The 24,679-nt window shown below is 56.4% G+C and overlaps 1 protein-coding gene across 3 annotated transcripts in view; it reads right to left on the reverse strand.

Moving 5' to 3' along the window:
* The window catches only part of NCOA3 (nuclear receptor coactivator 3), a 98,652-nt gene extending 96,021 nt beyond the window's left edge, over positions 1 to 2,631 (reverse strand). For 2 of the 3 annotated variants that reach the window (XM_066586975.1, XM_066586973.1), the window contains exon 1: positions 2,489 to 2,591. The gene's annotated coding sequence lies outside the window, so the exon portion shown is untranslated. Of the gene's footprint in view, positions 1 to 2,488 lie in introns of all 3 variants that reach the window. The other variant, XM_066586974.1, reaches the window with a different exon arrangement.
* Between the last annotated feature and the right edge of the window lie 22,048 nt (positions 2,632 to 24,679).

Consider the following 24,679-nt stretch of genomic DNA (forward strand, 5'->3'; position numbering starts at 1 on the left):
TCACAACACGGGGGGGTATGACACTGTATATACACAACACGGGGATATGACTGTATATACACAACACGGGGGGGATATGACACTGTATATACACAACACGGGGGGGATATGACACTGTATATAAACAGACAACGGGGGGATTTGAGACTATCTACACAACACGGGGGGGGGGGGATATGACACTATCTACACAACACGGGGAAGGGGGGGTAGGACACTGTACCTACACAACACGGGGGGGGGGGTATGACACTGTATACACACAACACGGGGAGGGGGGGTATGACACTGTACCTACACAACACGGAGGGGGGGGGGGTATGACACTGTATACACACAACACGGAGGGGGGGATATGACACTATCTACACAACACGGGGGGGGGGGGATATGACACTGTATCTACACAACACGGGGGGGGGGATATGACACTATCTACACAACACGGGGGGGGGGGGGATATGACACTGTATCTACACAACACGGGGGGGGGGGATATGACACTGTATCTACACAACACGGGGGGGGGGGATATGACACTATCTACACAACACGGGGGGGGATATGACACTATCTACACAACACGGGGGGGGGATATGACTATCTACACAACACGGAGGGGGGGATATGACACTATCTACACAACACGGAGGGGGGGATATGACACTATCTACACAACACGGAGGGGGGATATGACACTATCTACACAACACGGAGAGGGGGGGATATGACACTATCTACACAACACGGAGGGGGGGATATGACACTATCTACACAACACGGAGGGGGGGATATGACACTATCTACACAACACGGGGGGGGGGATATGACACTATCTACACAACACGGGGGGGGGGGGAATGACACTATCTACACAACACGGGGGGGGGGGGGGGAATGACACTATCTACACAACACGGGCGGGGGGGAATGACACTATCTACACAACACGGGGGGGGGGAATGACACTATCTACACAACACGGGGGGGGGAATGACACTATCTAAACAACACGGGGGGGGGGGGAATGACACTATCTACACAACACGGGGGGGGGGGATATGACACTATCTACACAACACGGGGGGGGGATATGACACTATCTACACAACACGGGGGGGGGATATGACACTATCTACACAACACGGGGGGGGGGGGGATATGACACTATCTACACAACACGGAGGGGGGGATATGACACTATCTACACAACACGGAGGGGGGGATATGACACTATCTACACAACACGGGGGGGGGGGATATGACACTACCTACACAACACGGGGGGGGTATGACACTATCTACACAACACGGGGAGGGGGGGGATATGACACTGTATACACACAACATGGGGGGGGATATGACACTATCTACACAACACGGGGGGAGGGGGATATGACACTATCTACACAACACGGGGGGAGGGGGATATGACACTATCTACACAACACGGGGGGGATATGACACTGTATATACAACACGGGGGGGGTATGACGGTGTATTCAAACAACACAGGGGGGATATGACACTGTATCTACACAACACGGGGGGGATATGACACTTGTATCTACACAACACGGGGGGGATATGGCACTATCTACACAACACGGGGGGGATATGGCACTATCTACACAACACGGGGGGGATATGGCACTATCTACACAACACGGGGGGGGGATATGACACTACACAACACGGAGGGGGGGATATGACACTATCTACACAACACGGAGGGGGGGATATGACACTATCTACACAACACGGAGGGGGGGATATGACACTATCTACACAACACGGAGGGGGGGATATGACACTATCTACACAACACGGAGGGGGGGATATGACACTATCTACACAACACGGAGGGGGGGGGGGATATGACACTGTATCTACACAACACGGGGGGGGGGGGGGGGTAGGACACTATCTACACAACACGGGGGGGATATGACACTGTACCTACACAACACGGGGGGGGGGATATGACACTGTATCTACACAACACGGGAGGGGGGTATGACACTGTATACACACAACATGGGGGGGGGGATATGACACTGTATACACAACACGGGGGGGATATGACACTGTATATACAACACGGGGGGGGGATATGACACTGTATATACAACACGGGGGGGATATGACACTGTATATACAACACGGGGGGGATATGACACTGTATCTACACAACACAGGGGGGGGATATGACACTGTATCTACACAACACAGGGGGGGGATATGACACTATCTACACAACACGGGGGGGGATATGACACTGTATATACAACACGGGGCTAGGCCTGTGTATACCGCTGTATCACTGGTGTATACAGGAGTGTAGTGACGTGTTGGGGACACATATACGAGGGCCGCCGCACATGACATGTTGTACACACGGGGGGAGCGGACATGATCATATGCGGCCCGTGTGGGGGAGGGGTGTAGCGTACATATCACGGAGCCCGGTGGGGGGCGCAGTACTCACGCTGCCGCCGCTCATCCGCTCCTTATCCGCGCACCGAGCACTCCGCCATTTTCCTCGCTGTTTATTTAAATGGCCTTCCCCTCCCCGGGCAGAGAGTTCCGTCCTCCCGCCGCGGCTCTTGGGAGTTGTAGTCCGGTGAGCCACAGCTCCACCCCACCTGCCGAAGGCGTGGACTACATCCCCCGGCATGCCGTGCGGTACCGCCGCAGCACCAGCGGGACAATGAAGCCTCCGCGCTGGGGGGCTATTTATAGTAGGGAGGAGGCGGGCGGCTCCCCTCAGGTGAACCCGGCGGGGGAGGGGAGCTCACAGCTGCTGCCTGCAAGAGCTTCCGCGGCAGCTGCGGCCATCAGCTATACACAGCGGGTCCAGACAGTTCTCCCCCGACTGCCCGACACGTTACGTTGTGTCCCCGGCCTCCTGCACTCAGCGTTCCGTAATCACAACCCGACAAGTCGTTGCGCCCCCTGCGGTGTCATCAGTAGTCACACCCTGTACTCCGTACTAGTTGAAGCCCCATTTGGCAGTGATTCCAACCCACAGTCTTCTTGGTGATGCCACAAGGTTTGCACCCCTGGATTTGGGGGTTTTCACCCTCTGTCGGGTTGGATGGGGGCCGTCTGTGGACAGCCATTGTCAGGTCTCCCCAGGGATGTCCCAAGGGGTTCAGGGCTCTGTCCGGGCCACTCAAGGACATTCACAGAGTTGTCCCCACTCCTGGGTGGTCTTGGCTGGGGTCTTAGTGTCATTGTCTTGTTGGAGGGTGACCCGTCTGCCCGGTCTGAGATCCCTTGTGTTCTGGATCAGGTGGCCATTATCTCTGTACTTCACTCCATCCAGCTTTCCACCCACCCTGACCGGTCTCCCCTCCCCCACATGATGCACCACCACCAGGCTTCACTGTAGGGATGGTATTGGGCAGGTGATGAGCGGCGCCTGGTTTCCATCCACCCCTCTGGTGGTGGTTCTTCCATGTAAGTATTATGGGGGCCGCTGGGCTCTTGGTCACCTCTCTTACCAGACTCTTCTCCCCCTTAGTCTGGTGGGTCGGCGGCTCTAGAATAGTCCTGGTGGTTCTTCCATGTATTATGGGGGCCGCTGGGCTCTTGGGGACTTTCAGGGCAGTAGAAATGTTTTTGTGGCTTCTCCAGATCTGCGCCTCCACACAATCCTGTCTCTGAGCTCGGCTGGCAGGTCTGTCGTCATGGATTGGTTTTGGCTCTGATATGCATTGTGAGCGGTGAGACCTTATATAGATGGGGCCTTATGTCCAACCTGCTGGATTTACCCTAGATGACTCCAATCAGAAGAGACCCCCTCAGAGATCAAGAGGGATGGGCGACCCCAGAGCTACACGTGTCATACCAAGGGGTGTCAATATTTAGGTCAGCGCTAAATGGGAGGGGTTTCATTTTTTTAATGTACAGAGCTTTCCGCCGTTCTGTTGTCACTTTGTCATCATGGGGTACTGAGTGCAGAAGGAGGGGGACACAAAATGTAAGAAAGTGAGGGGGTGACTTTCCATACCCATTGTATGTCATCACTGAAGATACTGTACTGCCAGCTGCTTTCTATAAAGAGCTTCTGAGGCAGCTGCAGCCACATACTGACTGCACCAGCCCATGTTGAGTAGAAACACTCTGCAGACTCCCAACCTCTCATAGGTGAGACACTCTTCTGTCCTACTACACCCATCATCCAACATGGACGTCTACAACCCTCATCTATGAGGAAAAGAAACTTCCACTTCTATGTGCGAGAGCAGCAGCACCACCCTGCTGACTACAACCCCCGATCCTCACACCCCTAGACAATACCTACAGCCGGGCCCATGAGTGTAATCTATATAAATATAAAGGTGAAAGCCCTCACTGACTCGCCACTAATTCTCTAACTTCCCGATGTCGTACAAACATGACATTTGGCAGGAGCATTCTTTTGGTCCTAAATAGAAAAAGTAAAGGGGTCACAACTCAATTATTCAATGCTTAGTGCCCCCCTATATAATGTAACTTCTCTGTCGCACAAGCGTGAAATTTGGCGCAAGCATTATTTGGGTCCTAAATGAGTAGAGTAGGAGGGGCGGTACATTCTGCAGAGGGACATCAGTACATGCAGCCTGAGGAGAATGTAACGCTCCTCTATGTGTACACATATTTTATTCCTTGGTTTCTCTAAAGTAACCTTGACTTCATAAAATTTTCTGTGCGAACAACACACAAACCCTGTATCAAATTAACTCGGGCAACGCCGGGTATATCAGCTAGTATTATATAAGGTGACCAAACACCCCAATTTAGGCGGGACAGTCCCACTTTGGGACACTGTGTCCCGCTTTCAGGTCATCTGGTCACCATCAAAGTGATTACCAGCCGGGGTGCTGTAGCAGCGCCGACAAGACGAGGAGAAGGTAAGCATACGGCGCTCTATTACTATTGGGACTACTGTCGGGGACACTGTTACTACTGAGGCCACTGTGGGGTTTACCATTACTACTGAGGCCACTGTGGGGTTTACCATTACTACTGAGGCCACTGTGGGGGTCACTGTTACTACTTGGAATGATATAGGGGACACTTGCTACTGGGGATATTGTGGGGGTCACTATTACTACTGTGGTCAATATAGGGGACACTATTACTACCGAGGCCACGGTGGGAGTCATTATTACTACCGAGGCGACTGTGGGGGATCACTATTCCTACTGAGGCCCATATAGGGGACACTATTACTACTGAGGCCACTGTGGGAGTCATTACTACTGAGGGCCACTGTGGGGGATCACTATTACTACTGAGGGCCACTGTGGGGGATCACTATTACTACCAAGGCCACTGTGGGGGTCACTCTTCCTACTGAGGGCCACTGTGGGGGTCACTCTTCCTACTAAGGGCCACTGTGGGGGACACTTCCTAATGATGGCCACTGCGGAGGACACCATTACTGCCGAAGCCACTGTGAGGGACACTATTACTACTGAGGGCTACTGTGGGGGACAGTATTACTACCAAGGCCACTGTAGAAGTCACTATTCCTACTGAGGGCCACTGCGGAGGACACTATTACTGCCAAAGCCACTGTGAGGACACTATTACTACTGAGGGCCACTGTGAGGACACTATTACTACTGAGGGCTACTGTGGGGGACACTATTACTACCAAGGCCATTTTGGGATTACTATTACTACTGAGGTCCACTGTTACTACTAGGGACGATATAGGGGACACTATTACTACTGAGGGACACTGGGGGGGACGCTATTCCTACCAAGGCCACTGTGGAAGGTCACTATTCCTACTGAGGGCTGGTATGGGAGCCACTATTACTGCCAAGGCCACTGTGGGGGTCACTCTTTCTACTGAGGGCCACTGTGGGGGGTCACTCTTCCTACTGAGGGCCACTGTGGGAATCGCTCTTCCTAGTGAGGGCCACTATTCCTACCGAGGGCCACTGAGGGGGGTTACTATTCCTACCGAGGGCCACTGTGGGGGTCACTCTATTTACCGAGGGCCACTGTGGGGGTCACTCTATTTACCGAGGGCCACTGTGGGAGACACTCTTCCTACCGAGGGCCACTGTGGGAATCGCTCTTCCTAGTGAGGGCCACTATTCCTACCGAGGGCCACTGTGGGAGACACTCTTCCTACCGAGGGCCACTGTGGGGGGACACTATTCCTATTGAGGGCCTCTGTGGGGTCACTATTCCTATTGAAGGCCACTGTGGGGGTCACTCTTCCTACTGAGGACCGCTGTGGAAAGGGGGGGGGGCACTCTTCCTACTGAGGGCCACTGTGGGGGGTGTCACTCTTCCTACCGAGGGCCACTGTGAGGGATGGGGTCATTCTTTCTACCTGGGGCCACTGTGGGGGTCATTCTTTCTACTGGGGGCCATTGTGGGGGTCACTCTATTTACCGAGGGCCACTGTGGGGGTCACTCTATTTACCGAGGGCCACTGTGGGGGTCACTCTATTTACCGAGGGCCACTGTGGGGGTCACTCTATTTACCGAGGGCCACTGTGGGGGTCACTCTATTTACCGAGGGCCACTGTGGGGGTCACTCTATTTACCGAGGGCCACTGTGGGGGTCACTCTATTTACCGAGGGCCACTGTGGGGGTCACTCTATTTACCGAGGGCCACTGTGGGGGTCACTCTATTTACCGAGGGCCACTGTGGGGGTCACTCTATTTACCGAGGGACACTGTGGGTGTCACTCTTCCTACCGAGGGCCACTGTGGGGGAGACTTTTCCTACCGAGGGCCACTGTGGGGGGGCACTATTACTACCTAGGCCACTGTGGGGGGGGGGTCACTATTCCTACTGAGGGACGCTGTGGGGGCCACTATTACTGCCAGGGCCGCTGTTGGGGCCATTATTACTGCCAAGGCCACTGTGGGGGTCACTCTTCCTACTGAGGGCCACTGTGGGGGTCACTCTTGCTACTGAGGGCCACTATTCCCACTGAGGGCCACTGTGGGGGTCACTCTTCCTACTGAGGGCCACTGTGGGGGTCACTCTTGCTACTGAGGGTCACTATTCCTACTGAGGGCCACTGTGGGGGTCACTATTCCTATTGAAGGCCACTGTGGGGGGGGTCACTCTTCCTACTGAGGGCCACTGTGTGGGGGGTCACTCTTCCTACTGAGGGCCACTGTGTGGGGGGTCACTCTTCCTACTGAGGGCCACTGTGTGGGGGGTCACTCTTCCTACTGAGGGCCACTGTGGTGGGGGGGGGGGGTCACTCGTCCTACTGAGGGCCACTGTGAGGGATGGGGTTATTCTTCCTACCGGGGGCCACTGTGGAGGTCATTCTTCCTACTGAGGGCCACTGTGGGTGTCACTCTTCCTACCAAGGGCCACTGTGGGGGACACTCTTGCTACTGAGGGTCACTATTCCTACTGAGGGCCACTGTGGGGGTCACTATTCCTACCGATGGCCACTGTGGGGGTCACTATTCATACTGAGGCCCATATAGGGGACACTATTACTACCGAGGCCACTGTGGGGGATCAGTATTACTACTGAGGGCCACTGTGGGGGATCACTATTACTACTGAGGGACACTGTGGGGGTCACTATTCCTACTGAGGCCCATATAGGGGACACTATTACTACCGAGGCCATTGTGGGAGTCATTATTACTACCGAGGCCACTGTGGGAGACACTCTTCCTACCGAGGGCCACTGTGGGGGGACACTATTCCTATTGAGGGCCTCTGTGGGGTCACTATTCCTATTGAAGGCCACTGTGGGGGTCACTCTTCCTACTGAGGACCGCTGTGGAAAGGGGGGGGGGGCACTCTTCCTACTGAGGGCCACTGTGGGGGGTGTCACTCTTCCTACCGAGGGCCACTGTGAGGGATGGGGTCATTCTTTCTACCTGGGGCCACTGTGGGGGTCATTCTTTCTACTGGGGGCCATTGTGGGGGTCACTCTATTTACCGAGGGCCACTGTGGGGGTCACTCTATTTACCGAGGGCCACTGTGGGGGTCACTCTATTTACCGAGGGCCACTGTGGGGGTCACTCTATTTACCGAGGGCCACTGTGGGGGTCACTCTATTTACCGAGGGCCACTGTGGGGGTCACTCTATTTACCGAGGGCCACTGTGGGGGTCACTCTATTTACCGAGGGCCACTGTGGGGGTCACTCTATTTACCGAGGGCCACTGTGGGGGTCACTCTATTTACCGAGGGCCACTGTGGGGGTCACTCTATTTACCGAGGGACACTGTGGGTGTCACTCTTCCTACCGAGGGCCACTGTGGGGGAGACTTTTCCTACCGAGGGCCACTGTGGGGGGGCACTATTACTACCTAGGCCACTGTGGGGGGGGGGTCACTATTCCTACTGAGGGACGCTGTGGGGGCCACTATTACTGCCAGGGCCGCTGTTGGGGCCATTATTACTGCCAAGGCCACTGTGGGGGTCACTCTTCCTACTGAGGGCCACTGTGGGGGTCACTCTTGCTACTGAGGGCCACTATTCCCACTGAGGGCCACTGTGGGGGTCACTCTTCCTACTGAGGGCCACTGTGGGGGTCACTCTTGCTACTGAGGGTCACTATTCCTACTGAGGGCCACTGTGGGGGTCACTATTCCTATTGAAGGCCACTGTGGGGGGGTCACTCTTCCTACTGAGGGCCACTGTGTGGGGGGTCACTCTTCCTACTGAGGGCCACTGTGTGGGGGGTCACTCTTCCTACTGAGGGCCACTGTGTGGGGGGTCACTCTTCCTACTGAGGGCCACTGTGGTGGGGGGGGGGGTCACTCGTCCTACTGAGGGCCACTGTGAGGGATGGGGTTATTCTTCCTACCGGGGGCCACTGTGGAGGTCATTCTTCCTACTGAGGGCCACTGTGGGTGTCACTCTTCCTACCAAGGGCCACTGTGGGGGACACTCTTGCTACTGAGGGTCACTATTCCTACTGAGGGCCACTGTGGGGGTCACTATTCCTACCGATGGCCACTGTGGGGGTCACTATTCATACTGAGGCCCATATAGGGGACACTATTACTACCGAGGCCACTGTGGGGGATCAGTATTACTACTGAGGGCCACTGTGGGGGATCACTATTACTACTGAGGGACACTGTGGGGGTCACTATTCCTACTGAGGCCCATATAGGGGACACTATTACTACCGAGGCCATTGTGGGAGTCATTATTACTACCGAGGCCACTGTGGGAGTCACTATTACTACTGAGGGCCACTGTGGGGGAATCACTATTACTACTGAGGGCCGCTGTGGGGGCCACTATTACTGCCAAGGCCACTGTGGGGGTCACTCTTCCTACTGAGGGCCACTGTGGGGGTCACTCTTCCTACTGTGGGCCACTATTCCCACTGAGGGCCACTGTGGGTGGTCACTATTCCTACTGAGGGCCACTGTGGGTGGTCACTAGTCCTACTGAGGGCCACTGTGGGGGGTCACTATTCCTACTGAGGGCCACTGTGGGTGGTCACTATTCCTATTGAAGGCCACTGTGTGGGGGGGTCACTCTTCCTACTGAGGGCCACTGTGGGGGGGGGGTCACTCGTCCTACCGGGGGCCACTGTGGGGGTCATTCTTCCTACTGAGGGTCACTATTCCTACTGAGGGCCACTGTGGGGGTCACTATTCCTATTGAAGGCCACTGTGGGGGGGGTCACTCTTCCTACTGAGGGCCACTGTGTGGGGGGTCACTCTTCCTACTGAGGGCCACTGTGTGGGGGGTCACTCGTCCTACCGGGGGCCACTGTGGGGGTCATTCTTCCTACTGAGGGCCACTGTGGGGGTCACTCTATTTACCTAGGGCCACTGTGGGTGTCACTCTTCCTACCAAGGGCCACTGTGGGGGACACTCTTCCTACCGTGGGCCACTGTGGGGGACATTCTTCCTATCGAGGGCCACTGTGGGGGTCACTATTCCTACCGATGGCCACTGTGGAGGTTACTATTCCTACTGATGCCCATAAAGGGGACACTATTACTACCGAGGCCACTGTGGGAGTCATTATTACTACCGAGGCCACTGTGGGGGACACTATTCCTACTGAGGACCACTGTGGGGGACACTATTCCTACTGAGGACCACTGTGGGGGACACTATTCCTACTGAGGTCCACTGTGGGGGTCACTATTCCTACTGAGGGCCACTGTGGGGGTCACTATTCCTACTGAGGGCCACTGTGGGGGTCACTATTACTACCAAGGCCACGGTGGGGATTACTATTACTACTGAGGACCACTGTTACTACTAGCGACGAAATAGGGGACACTATTACTACTGAGGGCCACTGTGGGGGACACTATTCCTACTGAGGGCCGCTGTGGGGGACACTATTACTGCCAAGGCCACTGTGGGGGTCACTCTTCCTACTGAGGGCCACTGTGGGGGTCACTCTTCCTACTGAGGGCCACTATTCCCACTGAGGGCCACTGTGGGGGGTTACTATTCCTACTGAGGGCCACTGTGGGGGGGGGGGGTCACTATTCCTACTGAGGGCCACTGTGGGGGTCAGTATTCCTATTGAAGGCCACTGTGTGGGGGGGTCACTCTTCCTACTGAGGGCCACTGTGGGGGGACGACACTCTTCCTACTGAGGGCCACTGTGGGGGGGGGGGTGGCGGGGGTTACTCGTCCTACCAAGGGCCACTGTGAGGGATGGGGTTATTCTTCCTACCAGGGGCCACTGTGGGGGTCACTCTATTTACCTAGGGCCACTGTGGGTGTCACTCTTCCTACCAAGGGCCACTGTGGGGGCCTACTGAGGGCCGTTGTGGGGGACACTATTACTGCCAAGGCCGCTGTGTGGAACATGATTACTACTGAGGCCACTGTAGGGGTCACTTTTTCTACTGAGGGCCACTGTGGGGGTCACTCCTTCTACTGGGGGCCACTTTTTCTACTAAGGCCAGTGTGGGGGCCACTCTTCCCACTGAGGGCCACTATGGGGGGTTACTATTCCTACTCAGCGACACTGTGGGGGGTCACTCTTCCAACTGAAGGCAACTATGGGGGGGGGGGGGTCACTATTCCAACCGAGGGCCACTCTGGGGGTCACTATTCATATTGAAGGACACTGTGGGGGTCACTCTTCCTACTGAGGGCCACTGTGTGGGAGTCATTCTTCCTACCGGGGGCCACTGTGGGGGCCACTCTTCCTACCAGGGCCACTGTGGGGGCCACTCTTCCTACCAGGGCCACTGAGGGGGCCACTCTTCCTACCAGGGCCACTGTGGGGGCCACTCTTCCTACCAGGGCCACTGTGGGGGCCACTCTTCCTACCAGGGCCACTGTGGGGGCCACTCTTCCTACCAGGGCCACTGTGGGGGGCCACTATTCCTACCGAGGGCCACTGTGGGGGGTTACTATTCCTACCGAGGGCCACTGTGGGGGTCACTCTATTTACCGAGGGCCACTGTGGGAGACACTCTTCCTACCGAGGGCCACTGTGGGGGGACACTATTCCTATTGAGGGCCACTGTGGGGTCACTATTCCTATTGAAGGCCACTGTGGGGGTCACTCTTCCTACTGAGGACCGCTGTGGAAAGGGGGGGGGCACTCTTCCTACTGAGGGCCACTGTGGGGGGTGTCACTCTTCCTACCGAGGGCCACTGTGAGGGATAGGGTCATTCTTTCTCCCTGGGGCCACTGTGGGGGTCATTCTTTCTACTGGGGGCCACTGTGGGGGTCACTCTATTTACCGGGGGCCACTGTGGGGGTCACTCTATTTACCGAGGGCCACTGTGGGGGTCACTCTATTTACCGAGGGCCACTGTGGGGGTCACTCTATTTACCGAGGGCCACTGTGGGGGTCACTCTATTTACCGAGGGCCACTGTGGGGGTCACTCTATTTACCGAGGGCCACTGTGGGGGTCACTCTTCCTACCGAGGGCCACTGTGGGGGAGACTTTTCCTACCGAGGGCCACTGTGGGGTGGCACTATTACTACCTAGGCCACTGTGGGGGGGGTCACTATTCCTACTGAGGGCCGCTGTGGGGGCCACTATTACTGCCAGGGCCGCTGTTGGGGCCACTATTACTGCCAAGGCCACTGTGGGGGTCACTCTTCCTACTGAGGGCCACTGTGGGGGTCACTCTTGCTACTGAGGGCCACTATTCCCACTGAGGGCCACTGTGGGGGTCACTCTTCCTACTGAGGGCCACTGTGGGGGTCACTATTCCTACTGAAGGCCACTGTGGGGGGGTCACTATTCCTACTGAGGGCCACTGTGTGGGGGGTCACTATTCCTACTGAGGGCCACTGTGTGGGGGGTCACTATTCCTACTGAGGGCCACTGTGTGGGGGGTCACTCTTCCTACTGAGGGCCACTGTGTGGGGGGTCACTCTTCCTACTGAGGGCCACTGTGGGGAGGGACACTCTTCCTACTGAGGGCCACTGTGGTGGGGGGGGGGTCACTCGTCCTACTGAGGGCCACTGTGAGGGATGGGGTTATTCTTCCTACCGGGGGCCACTGTGGAGGTCATTCTTCCTACTGAGGGCCACTGTGGGTGTCACTCTTCCTACCAAGGGCCACTGTGGGGGACACTCTTCCTACCGAGGGCCACTGTGGGGGTCACTATTCCTACCGATGGCCACTGTGGGGGTCACTATTCATACTGAGGCCCATATAGGGGACACTATTACTACTGAGGGCCACTGTGGGGGATCAGTATTACTACTGAGGGCCACTGTGGGGGATCACTATTACTACTGAGGGACACTGTGGGGGTCACTATTCCTACTGAGGCCCATATAGGGGACACTATTACTACCGAGGCCATTGTGGGAGTCATTATTACTACCGAGGCCACTGTGGGAGTCACTATTACTACTGAGGGCCACTGTGGGGGAATCACTATTACTACTGAGGGCCGCTGTGGGGGCCACTATTACTGCCAAGGCCACTGTGGGGGTCACTCCTCCTACTGAGGGCCACTGTGGGGGTCACTCTTCCTACTGTGGGCCACTATTCCCACTGAGGGCCACTGTGGGGGGTCACTATTCCTACTGAGGGCCACTGTGGGTGGTCACTATTCCTACTGAGGGCCACTGTGGGTGGTCACTATTCCTACTGAGGGCCACTGTGGGGGGTTACTATTCCTACTGAGGGCCACTGTGGGTGGTCACTATTCCTATTGAAGGCCACTGTGTGGGGGGGCCACTCTTCCTACCGGGGGCCACTGTGGGGGCCACTCTTCCTACCAGGGCCACTGTGGGGGCCACTCTTCCTACCAGGGCCACTGTGGGGGCCACTCTTCCTACCAGGGCCACTGTGGGGGGCCACTATTCCTACCGAGGGCCACTGTGGGGGGTTACTATTCCTACCGAGGGCCACTGTGGGGGTCACTCTATTTACCGAGGGCCACTGTGGGAGACACTCTTCCTACCGAGGGCCACTGTGGGGGGACACTATTCCTATTGAGGGCCACTGTGGGGTCACTATTCCTATTGAAGGCCACTGTGGGGGTCACTCTTCCTACTGAGGACCGCTGTGAAGGGGGGGGCACTCTTCCTACTGAGGGCCACTGTGGGGGGTGTCACTCTTCCTACCGAGGGCCACTGTGAGGGATGGGGTCATTCTTTCTACCTGGGGCCACTGTGGGGGTCATTCTTTCTACTGGGGGCCACTGTGGGGGTCACTCTATTTACCGAGGGCCACTGTGGGGGTCACTCTATTTACCGAGGGCCACTGTGGGGGTCACTCTATTTACCGAGGGCCACTGTGGGGGTCACTCTATTTACTGAGAGCCACTGTGGGGGTCACTCTATTTACCGAGGGCCACTGTGGGTGTCACTCTTCCTACCGAGGGCCACTGTGGGGGAGACTTTTCCTACCGAGGGCCACTGTGGGGGGGCACTATTACTACCTAGGCCACTGTGGGGGGGGTCACTATTCCTACTGAGGGCCGCTGTGGGGGCCACTATTACTGCCAGGGCCGCTGTTGGGGCCACTATTACTGCCAAGGCCACTGTGGGGGTCACTCTTCCTACTGAGGGCCACTGTGGGGGTCACTCTTGCTACTGAGGGCCACTATTCCCACTGAGGGCCACTATGGGGGTCACTCTTCCTACTGAGGGCCACTGTGGGGGTCACTCTTGCTACTGAGGGTCACTATTCCTACTGAAGGCCACTGTGGGGGGGTCACTATTCCTACTGAGGGCCACTGTGTGGGGGGTCACTCTTCCTACTGAGGGCCACTGTGTGGGGGGTCACTCTTCCTACTGAGGGCCACTGTGGTGGGGGGGGGGTCACTCGTCCTACTGAGGGCCACTGTGAGGGATGGGGTTATTCTTCCTACCGGGGGCCACTGTGGAGGTCACTCTTCCTACCGAGGGCCACTGTGGGTGTCACTCTTCCTACCGAGGGCCACTGTGGAGGACACTCTTCCTACCGAGGGCCACTGTGGGGGACACTCTTCCTACCGAGGGCCACTGTGGGGGTCACTATTCCTACCGATGGCCACTGTGGGGGTCACTATTCATACTGAGGCCCATATAGGGGACACTATTACTACCGAGGCCACTGTGGGGGATCAGTATTACTACTGAGGGCCACTGTGGGGGATCACTATTACTACTGAGGGACACTGTGGGGGTCACTATTCCTACTGAGGCCCATATAGGGGACACTATTACTACCGAGGCCATTGTGGGAGTCATTATTACTACCGAGGCCACTGTGGGAGTCACTATTACTACTGAGGGCCACTGTGGCGGAATCACTATTTCTACTGAGGGCCGCTGTGGGGGCCACTATTACTGCCAAGGCCACTGTGGGGGTCACTCTTCCTACTGAGGGCCACTGTGGGGGTCACTCTTCCTACTGTGGGCCACTATTCCCACTGAGGGCCACTGTGGGGGGTCACTATTCCTACTGAGGGCCACTGTGGGGGGTCACTATTCCTACTGAGGGCCACTGTGGGTGGTCACTATTCCTACTGAGGGCCACTGTGGGTGGTTACTATTCCTACTGAGGGCCACTGTGGGTGGTCACTATTCCTATTGAAGGCCACTGTGTGGGGGGGTCACTCTTCCTACTGAGGGCCACTGTGGGGGGGGGGGGTCACTCGTCCTACCGGGGGCCACTGTGGGGGTCATTCTTCCTACTGAGGGCCACTGTGGGGGTCACTCTTGCTACTGAGGGTCACTATTCCTACTGAGGGCCACTGTGGGGGTCACTATTCCTAGTGAAGGCCACTGTGGGGGGGTCACTATTCCTACTGAGGGCCACTGTGTGGGGGGTCACTCTTCCTACTGAGGGCCACTGTGTGGGGGGTCACTCTTCCTACTGAGGGCCACTGTGTGGGGGGTCACTCTTCCTACTGAGGGCCACCGTGGGGAGGGACACTCTTCCTACTGAGGGCCACTGTGGTGGGGGGGGTCACTTGTCCTACTGAGGGCCACTGTGAGGGATGGGGTTATTCTTCCTACCGGGGGCCACTGTGGAGGTCATTCTTCCTACTGAGGGCCACTGTGGGTGTCACTCTTCCTACCAAGGGCCACTGTGGGGGTCACTCTTCCTACCGAGGGCCACTGTGGGGGTCACTATTCCTACCGATGGCCACTGTGGGGGTCACTATTCATACTGAGGCCCATATAGGGGACACTATTACTACCGAGGCCACTGTGGGGGATCAGTATTACTACTGAGGGCCACTGTGGGGGATCACTATTACTACTGAGGGACACTGTGGGGGTCACTATTCCTACTGAGGCCCATATAGGGGACACTATTACTACCGAGGCCATTGTGGGAGTCATTATTACTACCGAGGCCACTGTGGGAGTCACTATTACTACTGAGGGCCACTGTGGGGGAATCACTATTACTACTGAGGGCCGCTGTGGGGGCCACTATTACTGCCAAGGCCACTGTGGGGGTCACTCCTCCTACTGAGGGCCACTGTGGGGGTCACTCTTCCTACTGTGGGCCACTATTCCCACTGAGGGCCACTGTGGGGGGTTACTATTCCTACTGAGGGCCACTGTGGGTGGTCACTATTCCTACTGAGGGCCACTGTGGGTGGTCACTATTCCTACTGAGGGCCACTGTGGGGGGTTACTATTCCTACTGAGGGCCACTGTGGGTGGTCACTATTCCTATTGAAGGCCACTGTGTGGGGGGGTCACTCTTCCTACTGAGGGCCACTGTGGGGGGGGGTCACTCGTCCTACCGGGGGCCACTGTGGGGGTCATTCTTCCTACTGTGGGCCACTGTGGGGGACACTCTATTTACCTAGGGCCACTGTGGGTGTCACTCTTCCTACCAAGGGCCACTGTGGGGGACACTCTTCCTACCGTGGGCCACTGTGGGGGACATTCTTCCTATCGAGGGCCACTGTGGGGGTCACTATTCCTACCGATGGCCACTGTGGAGGTTACTATTCCTACTGATGCCCATAAAGGGGACACTATTACTGCCGAGGCCACTGTGGGAGTCATTATTACTACCGAGGCCACTGTGGGAGTCATTATTACTACCGAGGCCACTGTGGGGGATCACTATTCCTACTGAGGACCACTGTGGGGGATCACTATTCCTACTGAGGGCCACTGTGGGGGGTCACTATTCCTACTGAGGGCCACTGTGGGGGTCACTATTCCTATTGAAGGCCACTGTGTGGGGGGTCACTTCCTACTGAGGGCCACTGGGGGGGGACACTCTTCCTTCTGAGGGCCACTGTGGGGGGGGGGGGTCACTCATCCTACCGATGGCCACTGTGAGGGATGGGGTTATTCTTCCTACCGGGGGCCACTGTGGGGGTCATTCTTCCTACTGAGGGCCACTGTGGGGGTCACTATTTACCTAGGGCCACTGTGGGTGTCACTCTTCCTACCAATGGCCACTGTGGGGGACACCCTACCGAGGGCCACTGTGGGGGACACTCTTCCTACCGAGGGACACTCTTCCTACCGAGGGCCACTGTGGGGGTCACTATTCCTACCGATGGCCACTGTGGGATGTCACTATTACTACCGAGGCCACTGTGGGGGACACTATTCCTACTGAGGACCACTGTGGGGGACACTATTCCTACTGAGGACCACTGTGGGGGACACTATTCCTATTGAAGGCCACTGTGTGGGGGGGTCACTCTTCCTACTGAGGGCCACTGTGGGGGGGGTCACTCGTCCTACCGGGGGCCACTGTGGGGGTCATTCTTCCTACTGAGGGCCACTGTGGGGGTCACTTTTGCTACTGAGGGTCACTATTCCTAGTGAAGGCCACTGTGGGGGGGTCACTATTCCTACTGAAGGCCACTGTGGGGGGGTCACTCTTCCTACTGAGGGCCACTGTGTGGGGGGTCACTCTTCCTACTGAGGGCCACTGTGTGGGGCGTCACTCTTCCTACTGAGGGCCACTGTGGGGAGGGACACTCTTCCTACTGAGGGCCACTGTGGTGGGGGGGGTCACTCGTCCTACTGAGGGCCACTGTGAGGGATGGGGTTATTCTTCCTACCGGGGGCCACTGTGGAGGTCATTCTTCCTACTGAGGGCCACTGTGGGTGTCACTCTTCCTACCAAGGGCCACTGTGGGGGACACTCTTCCTACCGAGGGCCACTGTGGGGGTCACTATTCCTACCGATGGCCACTGTGGGGGTCACTATTCATACTGAGGCCCATATAGGGGACACTATTACTACCGAGGCCACTGTGGGGGATCAGTATTACTACTGAGGGCCACTGTGGGGGATCACTATTACTACTGAGGGACACTGTGGGGGTCACTATTCCTACTGAGGCCCATATAGGGGACACTATTACTACCGAGGCCATTGTGGGAGTCATTATTACTACCGAGGCCACTGTGGGAGTCACTATTACTACTGAGGGCCACTGTGGGGGAATCACTATTACTACTGAGGGCCGCTGTGGGGGCCACTATTACTGCCAAGGCCACTGTGGGGGTCACTCCTCCTACTGAGGGCCACTGTGGGGGTCACTCTTCCTACTGTGGGCCACTATTCCCACTGAGGGCCACTGTGGGGGGTTACTATTCCTACTGAGGGCCACTGTGGGGGGTTACTATTCCTACTGAGGGCCACTGTGGGTGGTCACTATTCCTACTGAGGGCCACTGTGGGGGGTTACTATTCCTACTGAGGGCCACTGTGGGTGGTCACTATTCCTATTGAAGGCCACTGTGTGGGGGGGTCACTCTTCCTACTGAGGGCCACTGTGGGGGGGGGGGGTCACTCGTCCTACCGGGGGCCACTGTGGGGGTCATTCTTCCTACTGAGGGCCACTGTGGGGGACACTCTATTTACCTAGGGCCACTGTGGGTGTCACTCTTCCTACCAAGGGCCACTGTGGGGGACACTCTTCCTACCGTGGGCCACTGTGGGGGACATTCTTCCTATCGAGGGCCACTGTGGGGGTCACTATTCCTACCGATGGCCACTGTGGAGGTTACTATTCCTACTGATGCCCATAAAGGGGACACTATTACTGCCGAGGCCACTGTGGGAGTCATTATTACTACCGAGGCCACTGTGGGAGTCATTATTACTACCGAGGCCACTGTGGGGGATCACTATTCCTACTGAGGACCACTGTGGGGGATCACTATTCCTACTGAGGGCCACTGTGGGGGGTCACTATTCCTACTGAGGGCCACTGTGGGGGTCACTATTCCTATTGAAGGCCACTGTGTGGGGGGTCACTTCCTACTGAGGGCCACTGGGGGGGGGACACTCTTCCTACTGAGGGCCACTGTGGGGGGGGGGGGTCACTCATCCTACCGATGGCCACTGTGAGGGATGGGGTTATTCTTCCTACCGGGGGCCACTGTGGGGGTCATTCTTCCTACTGAGGGCCACTGTGGGGGTCACTATTTACCTAGGGCCACTGTGGGTGTCACTCTTCCTACCAATGGCCACTGTGGGGGACACCCTACCGAGGGCCACTGTGGGGGACACTCTTCCTACCGAGGGACACTCTTCCTACCGAGGGCCACTGTGGGGGTCACTATTCCTACCGATGGCCACTGTGGGATGTCACTATTACTACCGAGGCCACTGTGGGGGACACTATTCCTACTGAGGACCACTGTGGGGGACACTATTCCTACTGAGGACCACTGTGGGGGACACTATTCCTACTGAGGACCACTGTGGGGGACACTATTCCTACTGAGGGCCACTGTGGGGGTCACTATTCCTACTGAGGGCCACTGTGGGGGTCACTATTACTACCAAGGCCACTGTGGGGATTACTATTACAACTGAGGACCACTGTTACTACTAGGGACGAAATAGGGGACACTATTCCTACTGAGGGCCACTGTGGGGGACACTATTCCTACTGAGGGCCGCTGTGGGGGACACTATTACTGCCAAGGCCACTGTGGGGGTCACTCTTCCTACTGAGGGCCACTGTGGGGGTCACTCTTCCTACTGAGGGCCACTATTCCCACTGAGGGCCACTGTGGGGGGTTACTATTCCTACTGAGGGCCACTGTGGGGGGGGGGGGGGGTCACTATTCCTACTGAGGGCCACTGTGGGGGTCAGTATTCCTATTGAAGGCCACTGTGTGGGGGGTCACTCTTTCTACTGAGGGCCACTGTGGGGGGACGACACTCTTCCTACTGAGGGCCACTGTGGGGGGGTGGGGGGTGGCGGGGGTTACTCGTCCTACCAAGGGCCACTGTGAGGGATGGGGTTATTCTTCCTACCAGGGGCCACTGTGGGGGTCATTCTTCCTACTGAGGGCCACTGTGGGGGTCACTCTATTTACCTAGGGCCACTGTGGGTGTCACTCTTCCTACCAAGGGCCACTGTGGGGGCCTACTGAGGGCCTCTGTGGGGGACACTACTACTGCCAAGGCCGCTGTGTGGAACATGATTACTACTGAGGCCACTGTAGGGGTCACTTTTTCTACTGAGGGCCACTGTGGGGGTCACTCCTTCTACTGGGGGTCACTTCTTCTACTAAGGCCAGTGTGGGGGCCACTCTTCCCACTGAGGGCCACTATGGGGGGTTACTATTCCTACTCAGCGACACTGTGGGGGGTCACTATTCCTACTGAAGGCAACTATGGGGGGGGGTCACTATTCCAACTGAGGGCCACTCTGGGGGTCACTATTCATATTGAAGGACACTGGGGGGGTCACTCTTCCTACTGAGGCCCACTGTGTGGGAGTCACTCTTCCTACCGGGGGCCACTGTGGGGGCCACTCTTCCTACCGGGGGCCACTGTGGGGGCCACTCTTCCTACCAGGGCCACTGTGGGGGCCACTCTTCCTACCAGGGCCACTGTGAGGGCCACTCTTCCTACCAGGGCCAGTGTGGGGGCCACTCTTCCTACCGGGGCCACTATTCCTACCGAGGGCCACTGTGGGGGGTTACTATTCCTACCGAGGGCCACTGTGGGGGGTTACTATTCCTACCGAGGGCCACTGTGGGGGTCACTCTTCCTACCGAGGGCCACTGTGGGGGTCACTATTCCTACCGAGGGCCACTGTGGGGGTCACTTTTCCCACTATTCTTACAGAGGGACGTCGCGAGGGTCACTATTACTACTTGGGCCACTCTGGGGGTCACTATTACTACTTGGGCAACTGTGGGTGTCACTATAACTACTGAGGCCCATATAGGGGACACTATTACTACTGGGGCCACTGTGGGAGTCATTATTACTACTGCGGCCACTGTGGGGGTCACTGTTACTACTGAGGGCCTCTGTGGGGGTCACTATTACTACTGAGGGCCATATAGCGGTCACTATTACTACTGAGGCCCATATGGGGGACACTATTACTACTGAGGGTTATTGTGGGGGTCACTATTACTACTGAGGGCCACAGCGGGGGGTCACTATTACTGCTGGGGTTACTGTGTCGGACACTATTGCTACTGGGGTTACTGTGTGGGTCACTATTACTACTGAGGGCACTGTGGGGGTCACTATTACTACTGGTGCAACTGTGGGGGGACACTATTACTACTGGAGCCACTGTTGGGGGGGCCACTGTGGGAGTCATTATTACTACTGCGGGCACTGTGGGGGTCACTTACTACTGAGGGCCGCTGTGGGGGTCACTATTACTACTGAGGGCCATATAGCGGTCACTATTACTACTGAGGCCCATATAGGGGACACTATTACTACTGAGGGTTATTGTGGGGGTCACTATTACTACTGAGGGTTATTGTGGGGGTCACTATTACTACTGAGGGCCACAGCGGGGGGTCACTATTACTGCTGGGGTTATTGTGTCGGACACTATTGCTACTGGGGTTACTGTGTGGGTCACTATTACTACTGAGACCACTGTGGGGGGGTCACTATTCCTACCGGGGGCCACTGTGGGGGCCACTCTTCCTACCAGGGCCACTGTGGGGGCCACTCTTCCTACCAGGGCCACTGTGAGGGCCACTCTTCCTACCAGGGCCAGTGTGGGGGCCACTCTTCCTACCGGGGCCACTATTCCTACCGAGGGCCACTGTGGGGGGTTACTATTCCTACCGAGGGCCACTGTGGGGGGTTACTATTCCTACCGAGGGCCACTGTGGGGGTCACTCTTCCTACCGAGGGCCACTGTGGGGGTCACTATTCCTACCGAGGGCCACTGTGGGGGTCACTTTTCCCACTATTCTTACAGAGGGACGTCGCGAGGGTCACTATTACTACTTGGGCCACTCTGGGGGTCACTATTACTACTTGGGCAACTGTGGGTGTCACTATAACTACTGAGGCCCATATAGGGGACACTATTACTACTGGGGCCACTGTGGGAGTCATTATTACTACTGCGGCCACTGTGGGGGTCACTGTTACTACTGAGGGCCTCTGTGGGGGTCACTATTACTACTGAGGGCCATATAGCGGTCACTATTACTACTGAGGCCCATATGGGGGACACTATTACTACTGAGGGTTATTGTGGGGGTCACTATTACTACTGAGGGCCACAGCGGGGGGTCACTATTACTGCTGGGGTTACTGTGTCGGACACTATTGCTACTGGGGTTACTGTGTGGGTCACTATTACTACTGAGGGCACTGTGGGGGTCACTATTACTACTGGTGCAACTGTGGGGGGACACTATTACTATTGGAGCCACTGTTGGGGGGGCCACTGTGGGAGTCATTATTACTACTGCGGTCACTGTGGGGGTCACTTACTACTGAGGGCCGCTGTGGGGGTCACTATTACTACTGAGGGCCATATAGCGGTCACTATTACTACTGAGGCCCATGTGGGGGTCACTATTACTACTGAGGGTTATTGTGGGGGTCACTATTACTACTGAGGGTTATTGTGGGGGTCACTATTACTACTGAGGGCCACAGCGGGGGGTCACTATTACTGCTGGGGTTATTGTGTCGGACACTATTGCTACTGGGGTTACTGTGTGGGTCACTATTACTACTGAGACCACTGTGGGGGGCACTATTACTACTGGTGCAACTGTGGGGGAACACTATTACTACTGGAGCCACTGTTGGGGAGGTCACTGTGGGGGTCACTATTCCTACTGAGGGCCGATGTGGGGATTACTATTACTACTAGGGACGATATGGGGGACACTATTACTACTGTGGCTACTGTGGGGGTTCATTATTACTACTGAGGTGACTGTGGTGGTCACTCTTCCTTCTTAGGGCCACTGTAGGGGTCACTCTTCCTACTGAGGGCCACAGTGGGGGTCACTCTTCCTACTGAGGGCCACTGAGGGGCCCAGGATGTTAGATTATATCTCCAGCCAAGTTCAGCAATTTGATATTATCATATTATATATTGTCAGAGGGGCCTACTATTGCAAAATTATATCTCCAGAGGCACCCAGAGAGTGCAATATATCTCCAGAGGGGCCTAGGGGTGCGGTATTATTTCTCCAGAGGGGCCTAGGAGTGCAGTATTATTTCTCCAGAGGGGCCCAGGAGTGCAGTATTATTTCTCCAGAGGGGCCCAGGAGTGCAGTATTATTTCTCCAGAGGGGCCCAGGAGTGCAGTATTATTTCTCCAGAGGGGCCCAGGAGTGCAGTATTATTTCTCCAGAGGGGCCCAGGAGTGCGGTATTATTTCTCCAGAGGGGCCCAGGAGTGCGGTATTATATCTCCAGAGGGGCCCAGGAGTGCGGTATTATATCTCCAGCCGGGCCCAGGAGTGCGATATGATATCTCCAGCCGGGCCCAGGAGTGCGACATGATATCTCCAGCCGGGCCCAGGAGTGCGACATGATATCTCCAGCCGGGCCCAGGAGTGCGACATGATATCTCCAGCCGGGCCCAGGAGTGCGACATGATATCTCCAGCCGGGCCCAGGAGTGCGACATGATATCTCCAGCCGGGCCCAGGAGTGCGACATGATATCTCCAGCCGGGCCCAGGAGTGCGACATGATATCTCCAGCCGGGCCCAGGAGTGCGACATGATATCTCCAGCCGGGCCCAGGAGTGCGATAATATACATACAGAGGGGCTATATATTATATACAGACGGGCCCAGGAGTGTGATAATATATATTGTGAAACGTTGACCTGCAAAGTGCTGGAGGGCAGATATATTTCGCCTAGGATGCTCTCCTATGAGGCTTTAGGGAGCACTTGGGCAGATACGTGTCCCCGAGCAGCCTGGGCTCGGTGGAGGAAGCCGCAGTCGGGTGTCAGTAACACTAAGTTACCGACACGTTGTAATGTGTAAGTGGCTCCAAGCTGCATAGTCCGGGCCGGCTTTTCCTGGAGTGGTCAAAGCGAAGGGTGGGATGGCCACTCCTACGTACCAGGTGAGGCTGGTACCAGGCCTTATAAAGCCTGGGCCTGCAGGTCCTGGAGGAGGTGTGCTGAGACCTCTGCAGGTCTGAGAGCCAGGCTGGCTGTGCGCAGGAACCATTTGTTTTGCAAGAGTATAGACAGGGCCGATCTGTGTATAGCGAGTGCTCAGACGAGCAGGGGCTACTTTATGTTGGCCCGGAGTTCAGGCCTGTTTGCTTTATTTGTGCTGAAATAAACCCAGGCGAAGCCTGGACTACAGACTGTATCCCGTGTGTCACTGTCTCTGGCCGTGGACGCCCGGCTGCTACCTGTCCTAACGCTAATCCCTCACAATATAAAGAGGAGCCCAAGAGTTTGATATTATATTTCCTAGGGGCTCAGCTGTGCAATATTAGAAGGTGACCAGACGTCCCGATTTGGGTCCCCAGTGGGACAGCCATTTGTCTCGTTTTTGGGACGTCTGGTCACCATTGTAGTGATTACCAGCCGGGATGCCGCAGCGCCCCGAACGGTTATCACTCTGCCGCGCTGCGGGCCGGATGCACATAGTGACAGCAGTTTGTGTGTCTGGGATCTTCGTCCCCTCCTCACCTCTCCTCTTTGGTTCCGCAAGAGGAGAGGGAGGAGGCAAGGTGCGGGCGCACACACTGACACCAGCAGCAGCACTAAGAGCAGAAGCGGCGCAGTGAGGACCAGGAAGAGGTAAGTATGTGGGTCTTAGGAGGAGCACGAAGACCCACATATTTCTTCTGTGGGGGGTCACTATAATTGCTGGGGCTGGTATAGGGGACACTAATACTAGTGAGGCCACTATGGGGGTCACTGTTATTGCTGGGGCTGGTATAGGGGACACTAATACTAGTGAGGCCACTATGGGGGTCACTGATATTGCTGGGGCTGGTATAGGGGACACTAATACTAGTGAGGCCACTATGGGGGTCACTGTTATTGCTGGGGCTCGTATAGGGGACACTA

This window comes from Eleutherodactylus coqui, chromosome 13 (genome assembly GCF_035609145.1).
Source record: "Eleutherodactylus coqui strain aEleCoq1 chromosome 13, aEleCoq1.hap1, whole genome shotgun sequence".
Taxonomy (NCBI): domain Eukaryota; kingdom Metazoa; phylum Chordata; class Amphibia; order Anura; family Eleutherodactylidae; genus Eleutherodactylus; species Eleutherodactylus coqui.